Source organism: Schistocerca nitens, chromosome 4 (assembly GCF_023898315.1).
Source record: "Schistocerca nitens isolate TAMUIC-IGC-003100 chromosome 4, iqSchNite1.1, whole genome shotgun sequence".
In the NCBI taxonomy this organism is placed as follows: Eukaryota; Metazoa; Arthropoda; class Insecta; order Orthoptera; family Acrididae; genus Schistocerca; species Schistocerca nitens.
Genome location: NC_064617.1, coordinates 888,955,236 through 888,970,002, shown reverse-complemented (window position 1 = coordinate 888,970,002; position 14,767 = coordinate 888,955,236).

Here is a 14,767-nt window from a genome sequence, read left to right as displayed (position 1 = left end):
CAAAAATCAGTCCACATTCCATTTACTGCGTTTCCTTGAAATTATATAAAATATACGTCTGTAAGTAAAAAAAAAAAAAAAAGACGAAGAAGAAAGAAACAAAGCTTGAAACAGCTGATTGGTGAAGCCTCCTTTGGCTTCCAGAACAGCTCGAAGTCTGTTGGGCATTGAGCCCACAACTCGAGCCACATAACTAGGAGATTCAAGTAACTCATTCCAAGCGTCATGAATCACATCAGAAAGCTGTCGGCGAGTCGACGGTGACTGCCCTTTTCTCGTATTACTCTGACCATTTCTGCCCAGATATTCTCAATGGGATTCGTGTCAGCTCCTTTAGGTGGCCATTCCGTTATAGTAATATTACTATGGTCGTCGACCCGCCTCTTAACCACACGTGCCATATGAATAGACGAGCGATCTTGTTGGAACATGATCTGATCATCGCCAAATCTTGCTGCCACAGCAGGCAACATCACGTTCTCCAGAATTGATATGTAATTGCGCGCATCGAATCTTCCTTCCACTTCCCACAGGAGCCCACACCCTTCGGCCGATATCCACGCCCATACCGTTACCGACTACAAATGGCTCTGAGCACTGTGGGACTTAACATCTGTGGTCATCAGTCCCCTAGAACGTAGAACTACTTAAACCTAACTAACCTAAGGACATCACACACATCCATGCGCGAGGCAGGATTCGAACCTGCGACCGTAGCGGTCACGCGGTTCCAGACTGAAGCGCCTCGAACCGCACGGCCACACCGGCCGGCACCGACAACCTGCCACTCCTTCGGCAACTGTAAATATATTTTCGATTATACCTAGCACATTTAGGCCGGTAAACTAGTACTTTTCCGGATGATGCCGTAGAGAAAACTTTTTGGTGCGTGAAAATCACTCGCCTCCAAAACTGGAGAGGTTTGTCGCCATTTTCAGTAGCAAAAGCAAGGCAAGCTTCTCTTTGGGAAACAGTCAATGTCTCTTTCACAGCAGCGCTTCTTGCTCTCAGTCCACCTTCCCTTACACGAGGAGTGACGGTCTTACTGCTAACATTGAGACCCAAAGTTTGCTGAATTTGTCGTGCGTTGACAAATGGGTGGTTCTCACTGAAACGGCGTATCTGCTGATCCTGAGCTGCTGTTGTTTTGCGGCGACGGCCATGAGGCCTCCCATTCAAGTTACCACTCTCTTCCTTTCGTCTGATCCACCTGGCTACCGTCGACTTGTGAAGACCCATAGTTCTTGCTATGTCGGCATTTGAAGATCCCTCTGCATGGAGTTCTATTATAGCGCCCTTGTCTGCCTCAGCCAGATGGGCCATTTAGCGTTCACTGAATGATTCGTCGCGGTTAATATTGGCTGCGGAAACAGCGCTGGCAGGAAACAGACTGCCTCCTCCACGATGGCAGCCACAACGCAGTGGCCAAGTATGTGTAACACGGAAATCGATGGCATAAAAGAGAGATCGCAAGCCCATACCCGTGTCATTACATAGTGGAGCAACTTAAAATCTCTAATTTTTCTCAGAAGGGACTGGTCCACTCTTGTCATGTCTTATCCTGATAAATATTACATGAAATGAAATGTTTACGTTTTGCATATGCGGCAGGCCTGACGCAAGAAACATTTCTGAAATATCTGAGGCAACCTGAAGAACACTTCATGAATTTTATCTGTAGAGGGTTGCCTTATAAGAAGGAAAACGTGTTTATCCCCGCTCGCCGTGTTTCCAGGTGGCGCAGTTTACTCGGAGGCATACATAATTCTCGCCGGGCGTAAGAAGCGACTCGACGAGCGAGGGGAACTCGCCAAGTGTCATAGGCTGATTGTCCCGAAACTTTGCTCACAAGGGGAGGCCGCCAAATGTGAAATTCAGATTCGATTCATACTGCGCATAATAAAAGCTCATGGCCAGAGGTGTAATGTGGCAAAGCACCAAGATGCACTTCTCAGCTGTTGTCGAGAAAATCGACAGTTAGAAGAAACCGTTGCGGTGAAATACTCTCTACGATTAATAATTTTCTACAGCGTCGTGGCGCAGCGGTAAGCGCTCGAGTTCGTAATCCGAAGGTCGCCGGATCGAATCTCACGCCATGCAACATTTTTTTATTATTATTATTATTTTGTAATTCAAATATATATATATATATATATATATATATATATATATATATATATATATATAAACTATTAATGAATTGCTTATGCATGTTGGTGAAGGCGGATCGCTCTCCAATTGTACCGCCTCCATTTTACCGTTTGTTTAACAGGGTGTACCAAAGCTCTCACGTCCGCACTGATTTTCGACGGTGTTATAAGTTGTGCTAGGGACCGCATCTACCTTCTTTCGAAGTTAGCAGGCAACTACGCTGTTATGCGGCGGCTCGTTTCGGCCCATTCAACATCTGTCCTTCAAGTGTAACGAGCGATTAACGGAGTTTATATTTCATACCTGCCACAGCAAATTTGTGTTCGTGGGGTTTCTATTCTAATTCGAACGTTTGACTTACGCTATACGTATTCGTTTCGGAATATCGTTTCTACGTCTTCCGCTAACTATACGTGGTTAACATTATGAAGACAATTAATAACATTTGTGAAATACAAATTTGTTTGCGGAAAACATAATGATGTTCGAAGTCGCCAGTTTTTCCACGACAAACGACTTTCAACAACTTATTATATGCATAATTGTTGCAACCTGTTGCCGGGAATTATATATATATATATATATATATGTGTGTGTGTGTGTGTGTGTTTATACACACATTTGAATTACAAAAAACAAATACTAAAAAAAAAAAGTTGCATGGAGCGAGATTCGATCCGCCGACCTTCGGATTACGAACTCGAGCGCTTACCGCTGCGCCACGACGCTGTAGAAAATTATGAATCGTAGAGAGTATTTCACCGCAGCGGTTTCTTCTAACTGTCGATTTTCTCGACAACGGCTGAGAAGTGCATCTTGGTGCTTTGCCACATTACACCTCTGGCCATGAGCTTTTATTATGCGCAGTATGAATCGAATCTGAATTTCACAATTGGCGGCCTCCCCTTGTCAGTGAAGGAGAGGACAAAATAAGCGAACTTGTGTTTCGGCTTATCTGCAGACACTCGACCGTTTCCGAGAAAACGACGGCCAAAGTTATCAACGCGCTGTTGCTCTAGTGTAGATACCTTCTGCAGCCGAGAACGCAATTGAAGCGGTGGCTCAGCGGCTACCGTCGTTCCTTCTTAGCAATGATTCCCGTGTTCGAGACCATATTGGGTTTTTTAATTATTTTATTTTCCTGCCCCTCTATCAGAATTATCTTCGAATGTTTTTTTTCTAATTTATGTTGAAATAATGTTGTCATTACTCGACAATTAACTTTATGTGTAATTAATGAATTAAAAAAATAATAAACGAATGAGACAAGCTGATATAAAATCATCTCGTCTGCCTCATGTATCGTTATATCCAAATGGTTTATCAATGTTAATCTACATTTAGATCCGATAATGGCACCTTTAGTGTGTTGAAACCGGTTATCCAGTAGACAGTATTTAAGCGATCTTGGCTTCTGAATTATTTCTACAACAGAGTGATCGCCCCACTACGCACTGTGTGTTCCCTTTTTAACTTATTTCTTTACACAGTAAATTAACTGACGAATAACGACAACAGTGTTTCATCATAAATTGGAATAAACATTCGTAGATAATTCAGAGAGTGAGGGGGGAAAAAAGGAAAAACCGGGTTTCGAACTCGCAGCGCAAAGCTCCGAAGTCGCTATGGTAGCCGCAGAGCCACCGCTTCAGTTGAATCCTTAACCGCTAAGCGGTATCTACACTATAGCAACAACGCATTGAACACTTTGACCGTCGTTTTCTCAGAAGCGGTAGAGTTTAAGCTTATTTTGTCCCCTCTTTCAATGAGCGTAGTTAAAAGCAAGATCGGGGTCTGACACTTGGCGTGCCCCCTCGTAAATTGCGTGCGTTGGGATTCAGTAGACAGAATGCGTCCACTTTCCTCGACTACTCATTGACATGTTTGGAAACTTTCTTTGTTGTAGTTGCACTTTGCATTATGAGGGCTGGTTTTCCTGATGAGGATCTACTTATGGACTTTGCTCCTAATTTACGTTACTGTGTAGTAGACCTACTGCAACTACTTAAACCGGAAACGTTTGTTTGTTTGGATACTCCGCTTCTTAGTTGCTACATTTCGCTAAAATATTTTCCTTTTTTTCAAAACGGCAAGTTAAGATGACCACTGCAACATGGTAAGATCAGTAACAATTTAATACTTTGAAACAGTTATGTGTGGTGTACGAGGAGTCTACTGTTGTTGACTGAGGAATACATTAAACACGAAAGCTGCGTCCAATAACAATAATTAACTTTCGGTTACATGACAAAACACAAGTCGAAGCACTGTCAGTTCATCTCAGTACCCAGGAAAACTTAAACTGGAAAGATCGAAAACATACTTTTGTGGGGAAGGCAAACGAATGACTGCGTTTTATTGGCCGCACACTAAGAATACGCAACAGGCCAACTGAAAACACTGCCTACACTACGTTTGTCCGTCCACTGCTATTATATCCTTGACAGACGTGATTGACTGTGCACGCAAAAACGTCCAAGGAACGGTAGCACGCTTTGTAATGTCACGAAATAGGGGAGAGAGGATCCCAGATTTGATAATCGAGTTGGGGTAACATTCATGAAAACATATGCGTTTTTCGTTGCCACGAGATCTTTTCACGAAATTTCAATCACCACCATATGTTCTGAATGCCAAAACATTATTTCCTAGGGTACTTACACAAGAAGAAACCATAGTAATAATGTAATTCAAGGCTCGCAAGAAAAGATTTAAGTAGTCCCTTTTCCCGCACACTGTTAATGAGTGGGACGGTAGAGAAATAATCCGAACCTTCTGCCAGGCACGTAAGTCCGGATTGCAAAGAAATCCTGTTGATGTAGTCATGTAGATGTAACAACGAAATTATGTTGTAATTACGACATGTGACTTTCACTTGATCTGAACATCGAAGTTGTTTACTGTTTATTTACTTTTTGTTCATTAATTTCAGCCATATACGAACACCTAGGCGCGTTAAAGTGATATTGAAATAAAGTGTCATGCATGGACCAATAACAATAAGTTCCCACCTACTTGTTATAGTACTGCATTATCTGCCAGCGTCTTCAGAAGTGGATATCGCATACGAAGTTCCTAGGGTGTTTGTAATGGATATTGCAGACGACTTCGACAAAGTTTGAATGTAGCTTCGTAAAAGTTCCGTGAGCAAACGATCTGAGTTGCTGGCGAATACAGTTTATCCTCACTAGACAGTATATATTATCATTATACATGAGGTGAGTAGGGTTTCGCCGCGTTGCGGTGGCCGAGCGGTTCCAGGCGCTTCAGTGACGAACCGCACGGCTGCTTCAGTCGCAGGTTGGAATTCTACCTCGGGCATAGATGTCTGTGATGCCCTTAGGCTAGCTAGGTTTAAGTAGTTCTAGGTCTAGGGGCTGATGACCTAAGCAGTTAGGTCGCATAGTTCTTGAAGCCATTTTTTGACCTTTCGCGTAAATTTTCTTTACATAAACCGTCGTATCTTTTGATTGCGTTGACATAGAAGCTCACTTTTTTACACCAGCAAGGGACCGGTTACAGCAAGAAGTGCGATACATTTCCGCTTATTATGTCCACCCGTTCTGGAGGTAAACGGGTTTTAAGGGTTGGGTAGACCGATAGACGGTCAAGAAAGTGAGACTAGTAGGGTTCCGTTGTTACCGGTTTAGGTGACGAAATCCTAACAACGAAAACACTGAAGATGAGGGCCGCATAAATAACACCCGCTACTCTTTATTCGAAATGTTCTAGTTGCTGTCGATACATAAGCATATTAGTCGTAGCTACGTTTTCGATCCAAATCACGTTTACAGGAATGCAAATAGAATGTATTTGCCTATACACGTGGTAATTCACATCCCAGTATTAATGCCACCGCGTTTTAGAAGTACGAACATTCTCATTGCTAGCTAGCTTAAGAAACACTTCTGCTAATGAACGTTTTCTGGCTGTGGCGAGTCTAGTGGAGAATTCGAAACAATGCAGAATACGTTTGGCAGCTATGTAGCCGTTTATTTCCTGGGGTAGTGCAGAATTATCCTACAAAATTTACTCTCTAATAACAGTAATTTGTTATTTCGATAATCATCCCGAATGATTGTCGCATAAGTGGTGACATAAAGGAAGAAAATTCATGTTTTTGAGTCCAGAAAGCTCTATGCAACAGAAACTGCAGATTTTTATTGCGAAATTGCCGGCTTGTTCATGTCTGGGGTAATAATAGAGGGCTGTTTGCCTAGGTTGTCTGCTAGCATAGTGAAAGGAAGGTCTGGTTTGTTTTCGGTTCTAATCTCTATGGAGGCAGGTAGAATATCAGTAAAGCAATTTTAAGAAATTCTCGCGCACCCAATACGATTTATCGCTACCTTTATTCTGTACTGGCGCTCTGTGGATGTCAATATGACACTCTTGTAGAATTTCATACATGATACTGCCTCCTTTTTCCGCTTCTGTCAATAATGGAATTGACTTAAGTGTGGCACTGAATGATGTTTAAGTGAATTTCGTTATGAATCTTCACGCATTGCTAAATTTGCACACTTTCATGGTAGGTCAGCAATGGTAATACAGTATGACTGGTCTGAACGTTGACACAGACCGTTTCGCGGGCGAATGCGGATAATATTTTGCTAATTCGTAACGGTCTGGGGTTCTTTGTCTGTTATCTGGATAAGCTGAAATTCATTTTTATTCGTCCGTTTCATACAAATTAGCGTTTCTTCTTTCAGTTCTGTCTTATGTTTACGTGTTGTATTTAACACACTAATCAGCATTAATATAGTCTTAGAAATTATGGAATACAGTCTAAAAAAGTTCAGATAGTTTGTCAATTTCACGCCTGCGCATAGTATGTTGGTAGCACTTCGTCGCCTTGCCTGTTATGCTGTGTAGCAGACTTTAAAGCCGTGCGGATCAGCATAACGAAAAGGCGAGGGGTCTCGCTCGTTTTGTCCACGACTGTACGTTGGATTGGCAATCCTCCGATTGCGAAAACATTCTGTTAACTCCCACCTACATAGGGAGAAATGATCATCACGATAAAATAAGAGAAATCAGGGCTCGCACAGAAAACTTTAAGTGCTCGTTTTACCCGCGTGCCGTTCGAGAGTGAAACCCTCTGCCAAGTACTTTATTGTGAAAGCAGAGTAATCACGTAGATGTAGATGTAAATGTACAAGGTTATTGCCGGCCGCGGTGGTCTCGCGGTTCTAGGCGCGCAGTCCGGAACCGTGCGACTGCTACGGTCGCAGGTTCGAATCCTGCCTCGGGCATGGATGTGTGTGCTGTCCTTAGGTTAGTTAGGTTTAAGTAGTTCTAAGTTCTAGGGTACTGATGACCACAGCAGTTGAGTCCCATAGTGCTCAGAGCCATTTTTTTTGTAGAAGGTTATTGATCTGGAGGGTGGCCATGTACGGAAGTTAAACGAGGACGATAAACACTTTAGACAAGAAGAGAGTAGAAGCTTTTGAAATGCGGTGCTACAGAAGAATGCTGAAGATCAGTTGGATAGATCACGTAATTAACGGGAGGTGCTGAATAGAACCGGGAGAAAAGAAATTTGTGACACAACCTTATTAGAAGGGATTGGTTGACAGGACACATTCTGAGACCCCATGGGATCATGAATTTCGTACTGGAGGGAAGTGTGTGTGTGTGTGTGTGTGTGTGTGTGTGTGTGTGTGTGTGTGGGAGGGGGAGGGGTCGGCCGGAGTGCCCGAGCGGTTCTAGGCGCTACAGTCTGGAACCGCGCGACCGCTACGGTCGCAGGTTCGAATCCTGCCTCGGGCATGGATGTGTGTGATGTCCTTATGTTAGTTAGGTTTAAATAGTTCTGAGTTATAGGAGACTGATGACCTCAGAAGTTAAGTCCCATAGTGCTCAGAGACATTTGAACCATTTTTGTGAGTGTGTGTGTGTGTGTGTGTGGGGGGGGGGGGGATCGTAGAGGGAGGCCAACAGATGAACACAGTAAGCAGATTGAGAAAGATATAGGTTTCAGTATTGGTTTGGAGATGAAGAGGCTTGGACAGGATAGTGTAGGATGGAGAACTGTATCTTCGGACTGAAGACCACAACAACATGAAGGATAATTATCGGAGAACGGAAACACAGATGTTCACCGTGTAAGGTGTCAGATTTTAGCACGTTACAGGCGATTGATTCAGAAAGTAAATGACAAATACAGGTATAGACGTTAGGCAGAACAATGCAAATAGCAAAACCACGGTTCATACTGGTAAGTAAGATTTTGAGATCTTTGCATGTTATCATTGGGAAGGTGGTTTGGACGGACACAGGAAAGAGCTGTTTTGAGCTGTAGAACAAGCGAGGTGGCCGCCGGGTGGCCGGAGCTTCACACGGCGGCTTCTATGTTGGCAGAGTGTCTTCAGAGGCCGCAGATTGTGTGCATGCCAGAGAGAGAGCCTGCTTCTTGCCGCTGCAGCTATACAACGGATGAACGAGACACAAATACGGCGTGCCCATGACAGGTGGGGGATCCGCGCGAAATTTCAGAGTCCTGATTGGCCGAAAACGCGTAGGGATACATGTGAGAAGAACTGGAAAGTTTGGCGGCAACAAGAGGTAAGGATCTCGGGTGGCTGGTGTGGTGATGGGCAGACACGGCGTGTGTAGTCTGCGAGGGGAGTCCTAGACATAGTGAGGTTTGGAGACATTGCTGGCATTGCGACAAGTGATCCCTCTCAAATTTTTCAGAGTTAGTGTATACATTTCCACAAAAACATCATCGTCTGTTGCTCTGAGAAGAGAAAACAGATTTGTGCTCACTTGTGGCGTGCGAATGCAACATTGAGTTTTCCTTTGCTGCCGCGCACTTGAGTCTACCAACTACTCCTGGCATTTGCGCAAGTAGGTTGTGTATCGACTCGTGATGGATTCTACAATTGAGTAACTTATGGTCAGGAGTTTTCGGACGGAAAGCACGTCCAAGTTTTTCATTGAAGTCGAGATTTCACGGGGGAAAGACGACTGTCGTGACCTTCACACTGAATTACGGTGATATTAGCGCAAACAGCTGGCAAAATAGGGTACTGTAAGGGTAAGTGAGTACGCGTTCCACTAGGTCTTTGTCTGAGCTCTCTGATTCTATGTCCATCTAGGTGGAGCTTCAGTAGAACAATGGCTTGCCTGACCAGTATCACGCAACTTAAGTTACAGAAAGCGGCGCGATAAGGTACAGAATTTAGATTGTGCCGATGGTAGGGTAGTTAGTTTAAGAATTAAATTTGATTGGTGTTGTAATGTTGCTCATCCTGTTTTTAATTAATAAATTTGTGATTTGATTACCGACCACAATTAATTTTATTATCATTTCTGTAGGTAGTACACCACTTATTGAGAATAAGAGTTTTATTAACAGAAATTATTATTCAAAATTGATGCAAACGGTATTGGGGGTACTATTCACGCAGTTAAACAGAGCCAAATTAGGATAGCACTAAATAAGTATAATGTTTAATACACAGTATACCCCTTTACATTGCAACCACACGCGCTATTCGTACTTACCTACCCCTAATGACCGCACCGTTGTTGAGAAGTTAAACTGTAATCTCCCATCATTTATTTGTACTTGCCTTCATAACTTGTCTTCAGAGCAAGAGCAGAACATCGAATCAAAAAATAGGAAAACTCGGAACCAACAATGAAGCAACAAATCTCTGTCCATTGTTATAATATATGTGACATTAGCAATGGGTGTGCCTGTGTGGGAACAGTGGTGTTTTTAATGGCGCACAGTGACGTAACAATATGCAGCATAAACAATTAGGTAGTTGCAGAATGATGCTGGCGTATAGTAGTAACGGGAATGTGTTGTGCGGGAAGCACGGGTTTGATGCTATTCACACACTGGTGAACAATACTTTCACAGGCAAAAATTAACTCTGCATTATAATCTAGCAAAAAATGACCACTGTTAATATAAAGTCGAGTGGAGTGAAATTTTCACTCTGAAGCACACTGTACGCTTACTTGTTACTTGGTGGCAGATTAAAACTGTACCTCAGACCGAGACTCGATTTTGGGACGTTTGCCTTTGGTGTGTGAGTGCTCTGCCCACTGAGCTACCTGAGCACGCCTCACAACCCGTCCTCATAGCTTTACTTCCGCCAGTACCTCGTCTCCCGCTTTCCAAACTTCACAGAGTTTCTGCTGCAAAACTTGCGGGACCAGCACCAACGGTAGAAAGAATTCTGTGGTGATATGAATTACCCACAGCCTGGGGGACGTTTCCAGAATGAAATTTGCATTCTGGAGCGGAGTGTGCGCTGAGATGAAGCTTTCTGGCAGATTAAAACTGTAGCACTGAACATAAAGGAATAGTCACATATTGTTAGAGGATCAGTGCATCTGATAGTTCCAGTAGGAACGATTTACCAAGAGAAGTTCACACGCAGTGCCTCACGTATTTTTCAGCTATCTGATTGCTCGAGTTTATAATTCTTTTCATAAATATGTATATTAACGAATTTTTCGGCAGTTAGTGTTTATGGTAGCATAATGTATGTTGGTAGAATTAGTAAGAATTATTTATGTCAAATCATTGTAGTAAACACCCTGGTCATGCCAGGGAACTTAAGATCTTTTAGTATAAAGTACGCCGGCCGGAGTGGCCGTGCGGTTCTAGGCGCTGCAGTCTGGAGCCGAGAGACATCTACGGTCGCATGTTCGAATCCTGCCTCGGGCATGGATGTGTGTGATGTCCTTAGGTTAGTTAAGTTTAATTAGTTCTAAGGTCTAGGCGACTGATGACCTCAGAAGTTAAGTCGCATAGTGCTCAGAGCCATTTAGTATAAAGTACAGAGATTGTCTTTCCTGTAACAATAACACAGTGATGTCCCTGGACTGAGTGCATTGTCATAGAGGTGCAGCCAGAAAAGGACTGGCGAAGCATGTCTGGTATGGAACAGACGTATGTCATACTAATGCGTGGTGTCCGTTCTTTCCGACATGTACAAAAGAACAGACACCACTCGAAACCCGTAGCTGTGATACACACTACGTAGATTGAGGGTAGAGGCGGAGAAGTTGTGATGCAGCTGATATCACTATCTCCTTCCCTCCTTTCCTTTCTCTCTCTGCAGCTTGAATTTACGTAACAGACGTACGTGCGTACGTGTTGGCGCGCAAATGTCAGAGTGTTCTGAGTCGAAAATGTTGCTGTAATGCGTGACGAGGCAAATTATCAATGGGCCAACAAGTAGGCGGGTACAGTATATGGCGGCAAGAAGATTTTGGAAATAGTGAAGAATACTGTGGGGCCCAACTTTATTTAAGTTTTTCGCTAATCAAGAAGAAACTGCTGCCAACAATGGATCTCATAAAGAGCACTACTTTACACAATAAGCAACACATCGCAAAGTGAGATCCAAGCAGTATTTTGTAGCTGTGTACTAGGTACGCCAGCTTCCTAGTAACTTTTTTAGTGTGTTTTTTCAAAGAACAAACTTGTCAGGAGGAACTTCACCGATCTAAGCGTTAACCATCAGTAGTGTCCTATCCTTTCTCTACAAATTCCGAGAAAGTCACACGTGAAAGAAACAAAATCTAGTTCAATTTACATTCGATTTTCATACAAGTACTCATTATATTCCAAAGCAATGGTAACTACGGTGGTTCAGATAACACTACTACTGCAGACAAACAGCTTAAATTAAAAGTGAATGAAATGAAATTCGTTTTCCGTGGCAAAATCATGATGGCTTTCATGTACTCAAAGTAGTTTCAGAATTTTATGTTGCATTTGGTAAAACATATTTTGTAAATGACGGTAAGTGTACGCGTCTATGTAACATTAATACTGAAAAATAGTTGTTGCAATGAATGAAAGTTTTTATTGCAGGTAATTGAAAAGCAATCAGTTGCAGAGTAATAAGTAACGAATAATAATCAGTTTTTGTAATTATTAAACATATTTTCAAACAGACAGCATTATCGTGAATTTCGTAACACACTACATTTTCCATAAAGTGCTGCTAGTCATTATTTATTGTTGGTGATCATTAAGGTAACTACCGCCATTGCATTCTAAATTAACGTATTGTGTGTTCATGTCACATGTGTCTTTACATGAAAGTTGGTGCGTGTGCATTTTGTCAAATTGCTACTTTGTCTTTCTCACACAGTATTTATTTTCGAAGTCATAACAGTCATTTACCAAAATATTTTTCTCTTTATCGGAGGTGACGACCGTTTTATTCTGTAATCTAAATTAGTTTAAACTGAATTCTATCATTCAAAATCATTGTTAGTTACAGTGAGATTTTAAGTTAGTACAGTTTTTTGCATATTGATCGTAGTAACAAAACACTTGTGCGATGGAGATCAGATGGTAACTATTCTATCCCCAATCACTGATCTTCTGGTTCGATGCCTTGTTTCCACCACAGCAGAACAATAGGTACATGTGTCGCAATAAAATCTTGCAGGGACCATACAGTACAGGTGCATTCTTCTTCTTCTTCTTCTTCTGCTTTTACGGCCTCATTGGACCACTTCAGTCAATCATTTCTGGTCCTCTTCTTTGGTATTTTCCCCTTCCGAGTGGCCCAGTATCTCTTCATTCTTTCCGATGCTTTTCGTCGTTCCTTATCTGTAAATACCCTTTTCATTGTATGTCGTTTGTCAATTTTTGGTTTAAATCTTATTTCTGTGTCCCTCAACTTCTTTAAATTTGGCGTTTTGTTCTGCAAATCATCCAGAGTTATTTCCAGTTCTTCCATATCCTCTCTTATTTCCTTAAGCCATCCTCCTTGTTGTTTCAAATTCCAGAGTTTCTCAATAATTTTCCTTGATAATCTGGTTTCTGGTGTCCTCAGAATGTGACAACAAAAAGAGATCCTTTTCTTTCGTATAGTATCAGTGATGGGCTCCAGTTCTCTGTATACCACTTCATTTGGAACTATCCGCCATTGCCCAGCTTTTTGATATTTCTTATTTATGCATGTTCTAGCAATTCTTCTCTCCACTTTTAAAATTTTGTCAATTCTGTTTTTCTGGGTGACTTTAAAAAGAGTTTCACTTCCGTATGTAACCTCTGGTTGAACCACCGTCTTGTAATGTTTTAATTTTCTTTTAATTGATAGACATTTTTTATTGTACGTAGACCATGTTAGTTTTTGAGCTTTTATCATTTTATTAGTTCTTGCTCGCCATGCAGGTTTCTCGTCCAATTTATGTGTTATAATTTCACCCAGGTATTTAAATTGTTTCACTATTTTAATTTCCCTATTGTTCACTGTGATGTGATCTATTACAAGTGGGTCCGTTACCATTATTTCAGTCTTTTCAAATGATATCTGGAGTCCTAATTTTTGTGCTATATTTTGTAAGCTTATTATTTGTTTCGTGGCTTCCTGAATATTATTAGCTAGTAATGCTAGGTCATCAGCAAATCCCAAGCAATTTAGGTTTATTTTATCTTTCTTAGTTCCAATTTTAATATTCATAGGATTTTCCTTGTACCATTCTCTCATTACATATTCAAGAGCACAATTGAATAGCAATGGTGATAAACAATCTCCCTGTCTCAACCCTGTTTTAATCGTAAATGGTTCAGATATTTCTCCTCTAAATTTTACTTTGGATTTGGTGTTTGTTAAGGTTAACTGTATCATTTTTATTAATTTAGGATGAAGTCCAAAATTCCTTAATATTTTCATCATTGAAGATCTATGGATGCAATCATACGCCTTTTTGAAATCTACAAAGGTTATGACTAGTTGTTTTTGCCTTCTTTTGTAGACATCCATAACTAACTTCAAGGTGATTATCTGTTCTGGGCAGCTTCTCTAGGGTCTAAATCCTCCTTGATATTCTCCCAGTTCCAGTTCTAGTTGATATTTACAGCGGTTGTATAGTATTCTTGACATGATCTTATACGTGCAGACCAAAAGGGAAATTCCTCTATAGTTGTCTGGATTTGATTTTTCTCCTTTCTTATGTAATGGATGTATTATAGCAGTAGTCCAATTTTCTGGTAATTTCTCTTCATTCCAGATTTTTACTATGCATTGGTGTAATGCTATCTTTACTGGTTCTGCTGCATATTTCCAAAGTTCAGCAAACGTTTGATCTTCTCCACTTGCTTTGTGGTTTTTGAGTTCTTTCAAAGCTCTGTAGACCTCATTAATTGTAGGTGGATTTATATTTTCTGCTGGTGTTTTAATTGGGGTTTCTGTGTTTATCTGAAGAAGTTCTGGGGGATCTTCACAATTTAGTAACTTGTTAAATGTTTCTGCCAGAATTTCTGTATTTTTACTATTGCTATGGGCTAGGTTATTATCTTTATCTTTTAACATTAATGTTGGAGGATCATATCTTTGTAATTGTCTGCCAAATATTTTGTAATAGTCTCTTGAGTTTGTTTTTTCACTATTTGTTTCTATCATTAGAAGTATATCTTTTTGGTACTGACGTTTAACTCTCCTTATTATTTTTTGTGTTGTCTTCCTTTGTTTTGTGAGTTCCAAATATGATTTTTCTGTTTTTTCATTTTGATGCCTTAACCAGGCTTGGTGTCGATCCAACACTGCTTCATCACATTCATCGTTCCAACACTGGCGTTTTTTCCTTGGATTTATAGGGGCAACTTGTTCAGCTATTTGTTTCAATT